Source organism: Semicossyphus pulcher, unplaced genomic scaffold (genome assembly GCF_022749685.1).
Source record: "Semicossyphus pulcher isolate SPU_LCO1_2020_fin unplaced genomic scaffold, fSemPul1.0.p SCAF_24, whole genome shotgun sequence".
NCBI lineage: Eukaryota > Metazoa > Chordata > Actinopteri > Labriformes > Labridae > Semicossyphus > Semicossyphus pulcher.
In genome coordinates this window covers 11,692,305-11,702,743 of record NW_027211698.1, presented here as the reverse complement: position 1 = coordinate 11,702,743, position 10,439 = coordinate 11,692,305, and positions in this window count along the sequence as shown.

Here is a 10,439-nt window from a genome sequence, read left to right as displayed (position 1 = left end):
TTATGGTGTAAATCAATGGGCTCGACCATTTGTTTGCACACTTACCTATTTGAGTACACTTGATTTTGGTACTTTTCCTGGTTTGACATTCTTCAAACTTTTTATGTTGGAAGCCTTCTGGTTGTTGTTCGTAGTCAGTTTAGCTTTTTATTCATTTCTATGAACAGTTATCTGCATATGTCTGCTTGTAGATGTCGTCCGTCCGCTCCATTTTCGCATCTCAAGCTGCTAGCCGGACTGTTAACGCTAGATTGTGCTGGAAATGGAAGTCAACGCCCTGATATCCAGATAAGACTTCCTCTTTCAGTTTGCTGGCTTCACCGGAAGGCCCCAAAAATGCCCCCCCAAGAGGCTGTCTTGTAGTCAGATGATAGCTGATTGGTTTGTCGTTAGCTAAGCAAATGTTTAAAACTCAACCCTATCCATTGGCAAGAGTGGGGGATTCTGCAAAACCCTGCTTGACCACCGTTTTAATTCTCAATTTCTGCAATACTTCCATGAAAACTAGGTTATGGTTAAAGTTATGGAAAGGTTTTGGCAATGGAAAACCTCCACGCCCTGACCTCTGCTCCACTGCTTCATGCATTGGCACACTTTGGCAACGGATGTAAATCTTAAAGTGCAGAATATGAGCATCATTTCTTGGGATACTGGACCACAAAACCTGCTTCGAATCATGAAATGTGGACCCAATGACAGTCCTCCAGGGGCTTGAGAATTCCTATGACCTCTAGGCTTCTGAAACACTCTCCAAACTCATTGTATAATTTCAAAAAACGCATGGAAGTCATTGTGGAGAAAGTTTTCACACTTCACAAAAACGTGGGCTGAAATATTCGAACAAGTTTGAGAAAGTGGTTATCTTGCAAGAGGCATGCAGCACAATTTATGAAAAGAAGACTCGAGTGCACCTGATGCCTGGCATTCTGACTGCATACAATTACGACTTTCTCCAAGGTTTGGACGGGCTGAATGAAGCCGAAGGTAAGAAAAGAGATGGAGAGAGGATGGAGGACGAATGTGTTGAGGTGTGTGACGACTCTGTAAGGAATGATAAAGAGACAGAAAGAGAGACTGCTGGTTTTACTGCACCAAGGCCGACATGCTTGGATTTATAGATTTGAGCGTTTAAAGACTACAAGTGTCCTAACTCCACTGCTGACCTTGTGAAACTCCTAAAAAGTGCTTGAATTCATTCAATGCAACGACACTGGCCATTTCCAGTGGGTTTTTATAAAGTGAGGAGCAATACACTGACATTTTAAGAGGGTCTTAAAAGACAGATCTGCCCTCAGATACTCTAATACGGCAATAAATCATGAATCTGTAATCTTCAAGGCACTCAGGAGTTATTTGGTGATTAAATATCGCAGCCTCGTTCTTTGATGTGTCCGATTTCTTTCTTAGTGAAGGATTTCTCGCTGTTTGAGTGTTTGAGTTTACAAAAAGCCCTCAGACTTGACCAAATTGACACGTTAACGGACTTCTCGAGATTCAGAGAGCAACACCAACATAGTAATTGAAGTAGACAAGATGGATACAAGACTTCAAGGGAGGTCAAGAATATCTACAATATTCCAATGAACAACAGGAGCTACTGAAGAAAATGGATGGGATCGCCATTGGTCCTAATGTTGATTGGTGTTACAAATTAGATGATAATTGACATTAGTATGTACACATGGACTTTAATGCATTAGATAAGTAAGAATCCATCTTTATCTACATTATGAGCTTCTGTTAGCTTACTCTCTATAAATCTAATATGAATGTGGTATCTGTTGATGAGTGGCAAGAAGCCTTTTGTTTTTTGTTAGTCGTCGGTCTACGCCAACTGGTGTGTTACCAATGGACAGTGCTGGAAACGGAAGTCATTCCTTGGATATCCAGATAAGACTTCCTTATTAGTGTGTTGTGCCTGAATGGACGCTTGAATTTCTGGTGAACGGTAAACGAATCAATTTGTAACAAGAACGCGAGCTAGTTCACTCTGGAGACAGTGGACGACCGTTCACGTTCCGAGAGGTCCAGAGAGTCGCAGAGCCATTTGCTTTATGGCAGCCCAAGTCAGATTTCCGCTACCTGAAATATATCCGGCACAGCTAATGCTGCTAGCAAATGAGATAATGCAGCTACCGGTGCTGCTGAAGCCAGGTCTTATGAACATTTGAAGGAGTTTTATGAGCAAATCAGTACAGATTCTGAGCGTCAGCCACATCTGGAACAAGTTTGAAACGACACATCGAGTTGAACATCCAGAACATCCAGCAAATTGCATCTGGTAAATGGACTGAACTTATGTAGCGTCTTGTGACACATACACACAGATGGCAAAGGGCTAAGTGCCAGTCTACAATCAGATCTATGCCCATTCATACCCAATGGCTGTGCCACCGGCAGTCAGGGATCGAACCCCCAATCTTCTGATTGAGGGAAGACCGACTCTACCTCTGAGCCACAGCCGCCCCTAACTGAGACAACGCAGCCATCAGTGCTGCTGAAGCCAGTTGTTATGAACATTAAATCAGTACAGATTCCAACGGGGAAAAAACTGCAATGCAAACTGTGCTGCCGGGTCTGAAAAAACAAGTCCGAACATCAGTCACAGCTGGAATGAATTTGAACTGACACGATCGAGTTGAACATCCAGCCAGTCTTGGGAAATATCTGTGAGTGAATAATGACTACAATAAATCATTAACACTGATTAAGGGATAGGGATGGAAGCCTATGAGGTTCAATGAACTAGTTTATTTTATACATCTGTGTGAATTGAACTTTGAGCTACCAAAAAAGCCCCACCATGATGGCTGATTGTTCCGAGGTCTCTAGCTAAGCGTATGCTCTTTGATTGGTGTTCAACACAGCATTTCTGCAGCATTTGATTGCCTGTATTGTATACATTGACTAAGATGCAGTATGGCATTTGTATTGCATGCAGGTCCTGAGATATGAATACAGCTGCAGTCTCCATGGAGTTTAATGATTTATTGAACTCATAATGACTCTAAAGCGCTAGATTTCATCATCGTACGCTCCTGCACAATTGAACTTTATGGGAATGTAAAAGGAGTTTGTAGTAAATACAATAACTCAGATGTTGATTGTTTTAAAGATGAATAACCCAGAGTGACAGGTGAGCCAAGAAAAGACATCGAAGAATACTAACAGGAAGACAACTTGCATAACAACACGGCGCTAACAGCTAAGAAGCAGCGAAACTCCACTGTCAGGAAACACACAGCAGAAGAAGGCAGCGTGTATGTAAAGTGACTTGAAGACTCCATTACCTCGGCCTGATCCGGGCATAATGATAAGCTCACGGTGCCGGCAGTGAGGGGGAGGTGATCGCTCTATTCACAGCACAGGAAGGAGACACAGAGAATAGTCAGAATGTGACAGCGGAGCAGCAACCTTGAAACCTTAGGTGGGCGAGCGAGGAGCCTGAGGGGGCTTTATGTTAGTGAGCGAGAGAGCGAGGGAGATCATAGGCCGTTTGCTGCACAATGACAAGAGGCTCCACGCGGGGACAAGGACACGTGTGACTCGGTTTCTCTTTGGCATACTGCAAGGGACGGGACATGGACTGTGTGTCTTCACCTTTACTGAGCTAAAGAACAGGCTGGATTTGGCGTTCATTCAAACATATCCCCCTGCAGGACTGGAGTTTGACATAGAAATAGTTTGCACAATAAAGTCTTCCAAGGAAAGATAGCTTCATGTGACCCTCTATCACAGACTGAAAAGCGTCAGATGCAACTAAAGGCCGTGCCGATCACCTCCAAAAATCTGGAATTTCAAGCTCGAGCATGATTTGTGCACAAACGACTCCCCTTCACATAAAACCCTCTGCAGGGAACGTAAACTGACCCTGTAAGAAAACTTGTAACCTGTTGTTCATCGTGTCATTTGTGCATTTTTTTTTACGATGACATTCGCCTGCACATCCACAGACCCAAAATATGCACATGCAAGCTCACACATCCCTTCTTTCCCTTTAGGATAGCATCCGCTGGATGAAAGGTGCAGTCCCCCCCACCTCCCCTAACCCCTCCTCTCTCTCAGTTGTCAAACATCAAAAAGAAGAGGGTGCTGTCTCCAGAAAGACTCACCCAGGGCTCAGAGGGGAGGGGGAGGGGGGGTTCTTTTTTTTCTCTCTTTTTTTTTTCTCTCCTTTTTTTTAAGGAGAGGGTGATAGATAGAAAAAGAGAACATGGCTGACGTTGGTGCCTTATTCATGCCCCGCACACTCCCCCCCCTGTGTGCCGGGCGAGGACAGGGTTCCACTGATTAGTGCGAGAATGTTCTAAAGAAAGCGCGAAGGTGCCATGCCGCTGCCTCTAGCAAAGTTACACAGAAGGGGAGAAGTGTGTGAATGTGTGTGTGTGTGTCAGTAAAAAAGAAAGAGAGAGAGAGAGGGTGAGAGACGTAGATTTAAAGCGCTGGTGCAATGATTAAGTCATTGCTTATACTCGCCTTTGAGTGTCTTGTCTTTGATGCTGTAAAAAAGCCCCTCCCACACAGACATCATTAAGGAACAGAGGAATTGTCTCTCAAGTTGGAGGAGGAGGATGAGGAGGCATGACGAGGAGGGTGGTGGTGGCAACACGACAGATTTGTTGCGCGTTTTGTTTGTCTTTCTTCTGCTGCGCGTTTCGTTAGCTCTCCTGCGCTACTGAAGGCTAATTTAACAATACAGCATCCTTAATGCGTTACTTCCTGTTTTATTCCCCGACTGTAATCGTCGTAAAGGTGGCAGCTGCAGCAGTGCTGAAAGAAGAAGTAAATCTACTTTTAAATATGCACTGCAAAAACCAGTGTAGTTAAAAAAGTAAGCTAGCTCAGCGGCCCAACGAGTCAAAATGTGAAGCTACAGGTTCCCCTCTAGCGTTCATCCATGCTGCCCTCTATTGCTTTGATGCTGCGTTAAGGTTGCGTCAAATTTTTTGACCCCTTATTTTTCTGTAATTAATTAATTAATTGAAATTTTATTTTTGCCAGCCCTCGTTGTAATAAACATTGCATCTTCCTGTCATACTGTGCACAGTTGTTGTAGACTTATGATATCGTAGTTTAACCTCCACACAGAACATTTTTCTCAGGTTCCGAATGTCACAGCGCTGCACCCGTTTTACCTGCACCTTTCTTCTTCTCTTGTTATTTAATGGCGGTTAGCAAACAGCTTTCAGGCGCGCTACAGCCACCGCCTGGCAGGAGTACCGCATTACAACCAGGCGCCAGTAAAAACAATGAGATGAGAAAGATGAGATAATATTCGAAAATTCATGACCCATCCCGACTATCAAAGTAGTTTTGGTATGTAAACATTAACTTTGTGTAAAAGACTGTTGCAAAATCGGAAACGTTTTTCTGCGAGCTTTATTTTGAAAATCTTCCCAAAGCTGCTTTAAATTCTCGCAAATTTTACTGCAGTATTTTACAGAATATTGCACATTTAATATCACTAACTTCACTGCTTTATTTTGTACCCAGAGAGTGCGTATTTACTCTCACTTACTTGACGCTACATGTGCCAAGCTAATGCTACAGGGTTACCTTAAGCGTCATATTTTGACGCTTAAGGCCACGGACCAGGCAGCCATATTTGATTAGTTGGGAGTGGAAATGTGTGGTAAAAGTAGAAGTTAAATTTATTTAGAAGTCTTACTTAAAGAGCTAAAAGCTTTTACGATGTAAAAATGTATGATTTGTGAAAGTTAAAGGTGTGCAAAGTTTCTCTGATAGTGGTCGCTGAAATCATTAAACGGTATGTTTTGCAGCTTATAAAAGCTTCTCTGGCTGTTTTAGATAAATGTAAGGAAGGCTGAAACTACATTATTTTCCACAGAAATGAAGTGTAGTAAAAGTAATGGCTGTTATTATGATAGCAGCAGCAAAGATAGTTGTAATATGAGAGGATTTGAGAGTGCTTTAAGTAGCTTTAGGAGAAAGAAAAAGCAGCAGAAGCAGTAATGTTGTTAAAATGCTGCTTTAGTGAAAGTAAAAGGAAAGATGTTCTTGGTATTAAAATGCATTTAGACAAACTACACACAAAGTCAAATGTTTTAAACGCGTCACATCATGAGTTAGGCGATGACGGCACGAGCTGCATGCCATCGCCGTGACTGATCCTGTGTTTACTCGTCCCCGTCGCGAGTGCAACTGCTAAACTATAAAATGTACATTAAGCGGTCGGGGCGTTTGACACAAAGAGCCACGCACTTGATCATGTCGGATAAAAGTAGATTGCGCTTTTTGATTAATGTGTCAGTCAGCGGAGGCCATGAATAACATTAGTGGGAGCGTGTGGGTGCAGAGTTCTGCTCGATATTCTGTGCTGTGTTTTGAAGCAGCGTTTTAGGGGGAGAAAAAAAAGTGATGTGTGTGATTTAAACTCACAAAAATGGTGCAAGATGATATCGTTCAATGACCACTTAACGGTACTTTAGAAGCCCAAACCAGCCAGATAATCCCACTTGATCCAAAGAGCAGGTATCTTCACTTTAGTGTTGCATGCGCGCCGATAAAAAATTGGACCATAGAGACGCCGGAGAACATAACCGGTTTGTTTGTCTTCCTTTATCCCCTGCAAGATGAAAAGAACGCTGTAAAGTCTGATGTTGTTGGTTCTCTCCGCCGTCAAAATGAAAGACTCGCAGACTGACAGACACAAAAGGGCTTTTTGAGATTTGTTGCAACTGCAGGAAACTGCCTCTCCCTCCAAATTTGCCACTTGACAGTGATGGAGTGCCTGTCTAATACAATGATGTGTTAGTCCACGAGTGTGCGTACCCGCAAACACAACTGGGAGTGCGTTCAAAGACTCCAAAAGCTGTCTGACAACATCATTAGTGTGTCTGCGTCTGTGTGTATTACGTCTCCTTTCTTCTCTGTCTTACCCTCTCCCCCGCTTTCTTTCTGTCTGTCTCTCTTGACGGGGAATCGAGGGGGAAACAGGTGGAAGAGTATTCGCGGGGAACAGACATCACACGTTCCTTCTGTTATGTCTCAGAAGCAGATCAATGTGCCGGGGTGGAGATATGCGCTCCTACTTGGTGACAATGGGGAAAGCGTAGATAATTCCCCGTGCAAGTCTGAGCCCAGGTTGTACAGTATTTCTGTCTCCCAGTAGAGCTCGCGCTAAGTGTTCATCCCACAACTGTGGAGCTGCAGCTGCATCAACAGTCTGCAGCTCTCGCTCAAGCTTCTATTTGCGACATTTTATGCAATGTGGCCAATTTGAGCCCTCAGATTACAAGCCACATGCACCACAACCATTTTACGAGCCAGCCACACACATGTAACGCTCTTTTGGATGCAGCTGCAACAATGTCAATGTGGATCTTTTCAAACAAGCTTCTCGTGCAAAGCCATTTGAATCCCAAATCTGTCGCCGTATCTTTATTTAATTTAGGGTGTTATGTACGTTAAGTTTATTTTAACTTTTGCAATATTTGGTTGGAATTTGGTGATTAAAGTGATAATCTCGAAGATTTTAATGTAAATAAATGTCTGTTAATTCTCTATCGCCGAATGAGGTAACACAATGGTGATTGAGCCTATGGCCCACTGACCTTTGCATTTGCAGTATTACGAACTGGGTGCAATTTTGGAGGAAAAAATCGCGCCCAGTTAGTGACGCGTTTTCCATCAGCCAGCAGTGGTTGGTCTGCCAGAGAGGGTAGGCGGAGCTAAGCGGCTGCTTTTCCGCTCTCTGCAAGTGTTGCGAGTAAACAGTAATCTACTATGGCTGAACAAACAAAGAAAAGATGGATGACTACAGATACAACTTCAACAACAAGTAAAAAAACCAAAGAAAAAGAAACAAATTCGACGCTCAGGTGAAGGCAAACAGTCTAAAAAGGAAAGCGACCGTAAGCGAGGAAAATCAAGAGTTACAACCGGAGCCAACCGTGGACGTCACACACGCAACACTGTCTGGATATCTGGGAAGTGTGCTCCCGCAATTTATCGCCATAGTGCCGACAAAGAGAACGAAACTGAAATGTTTGAGATTAGCACTTTCGATTTCCGGAGTTTAGTGCAGGCCGCTGATGATCTATTCCCAAAGGGACTTTGGCTTCATTCAAAAATAGCACTAGCTATTGCTTCAGAGTTATCATTTAGCATTGCATTCATAGCTTTGGGACCAATAGGGGCAACTCCGCTAACGTTGCACCGGTAAGCTAACTGCTAACTATGATATGGATAACAGCACTATCAGTGACAAATTATTTCAAGCCAAAATTCTGGCTTTAAACTGTAACACTGTAACCCCGCCTCTCGCCCAATGACAGCTGGGATAAGCTTCAGCCCCCCGCAACCCCGAACAGGATAAGTGGCATAGATAATGGCTGGACGCTAAGTTGCAGCATTTCATTGTCTCCAGAGAGGTGCTGTAGACGAATGAAATTGGGGAAATCCGCCGGTAAAAATCAGCAAAAACAACTAAACTCCTCGTTACCTTGTAAGCGTATGAGTATATGTACCTGATTCATGCCTTTTACACCATTTTTACTCCCAAAAATGAGACTAGCAAGCATTGAGAAATGTGCAATAAAGAGTCGAGTAGCACAACAAAGGGTACAGCAAAAGAAGAAAAAGGGGGGAAAAGACAAGGAGGTAAAATTGTGCTCTTCACCGCTGGGCCTCGTGCCCCCTTCTCTCCACACGAGAGGGGGGCCTCTGATGAGGTGTTGATTGCCTGTGGGCACAAGTGGTTTCTCCAAACACTCTAAAAGTGGCCTATCCTCTGATTAGATTCAAGTGTTATGACGGCAAATAGGCCCCGACACTCGACCATACATTACAGCGTTGAGATGGACCTTGTGGCGAGGGCTTTCATTAAAACGGTGTCTCGTAAAGACCCGGTTGGACCCAAAGGTCGTTTCGAGAAGAGCGCGAGTTATCGTGGGGGTGTTAATATCTAAAGCCATCAGCTGTTTTTGCTGTAGTCTCTTTAGGTCGCACCAACGTGTTAAATTACTTCAAGCCTGTGGGATACCCTCGAAACAGAGATGGGTCACTGAGATTGTGTAGTGTTTGCCGCAACAACACATTGGTTTTCCATAAGAGGGCTGAAAATTGAGCGAATATACTGTATGTAGGACCAAAAGCACCACTCATGGGTACTTTAAAGACTGAGGAAGCGCATTTGCTTGAATGTATGACGTCCGTTTTCCTCCAACGAGTCTCATTGTCTTATGTTTTTTCCTTGTAGCATAAAGGTTTTAGTATGCCTAAAATTAACCAGGCGTGACGTGTCGTCCAACCACATTTGAAAGAGTTTAGATCGATTCCTAATGGCCAAACTTAAAGGTGCAACTGTCTGAGCCCCAAACTCGCTGCATCACAAGTTTCCATGATCTCTTGATCGTGTTCTGCTTGTCTTTGCAGTATCTACATTATGAATTGTCTAAATTAGCATGAAAGCTAACTCCTGTATTAGCTTAAAGGTAAACCTTAGGACATTTTTAACTATGTACACTTTTGGACCATTGGACAGTCATTTGTGGTGTTGCACTTGGACAAAGAACCAAGGTAGTTAGGCCTTATTTCCCTTTACCTGGCCAAGTTCTCCAAATAGCAACTGGTAAATTCTTGGTTTCAGAAAGTTATGACATTCTCAGACCATGACTTTCCAATGTAAAACAAGGATTCTTTGAAAATGTCCTCACTATGGCGATAAATTGCGGGAGCACACTCTCCAGATATCCAGACAGTGTCGCATGTATGACGTCCACGGTCGGCTCCGGTTGTAACTCTTGATTTTCCTCGCTGATGGTCGCTTTCCTTGTTTGCTTCATCTGAGCGTCAAATTTGTTTCTTTTTCTTTGGCTTTTCATGATTTCATGATTGTTTGTTCAGCCATAGTAGATTACTGTTTGCTCGCAACACTTGCAGAGAGCGGAAAAGCAGCCGCTTAGCTCCGCCTACCCTCTCTGGCAGACCAACCACTGCTGGCTGATCACTAACTGGGCGCCGCTTGTGATTCTTTCCGCGAAAGTCGCCGCAGACACCCAGTCTGTAATACTGCAAATGCAAAGGCTTTCATCAGTGGGCCACAGGCTCAGTCACCATTGTGTTACCTCATTCGGCGATAGATTGTGACTATCAGTGATTTATTTACATGAAAATCTTCAAGATTATTGCTTCAAAGTTCCCATTTAATCGAAACAGACGTTTCATTTATTTGCCAGTATTTGGTCCAACAATGGCATAAAGGTATTCTTAATGATATTTTACGGTCTGTCATTTCCTCGTAACATGACTGAATGTTTATGACTCATCCTGCACTCAGGGACTTTTACTAATTAATGCACTTCTGCACTCTTGGCTGCTGTAAACGGCAATCAATGTCCAGGGCAAATCCTGCCTAAAATTCTGTTTTTGCAGGAAACACATGCAGAATCAGATAAAACTCTGTTCCGTGTTTTATA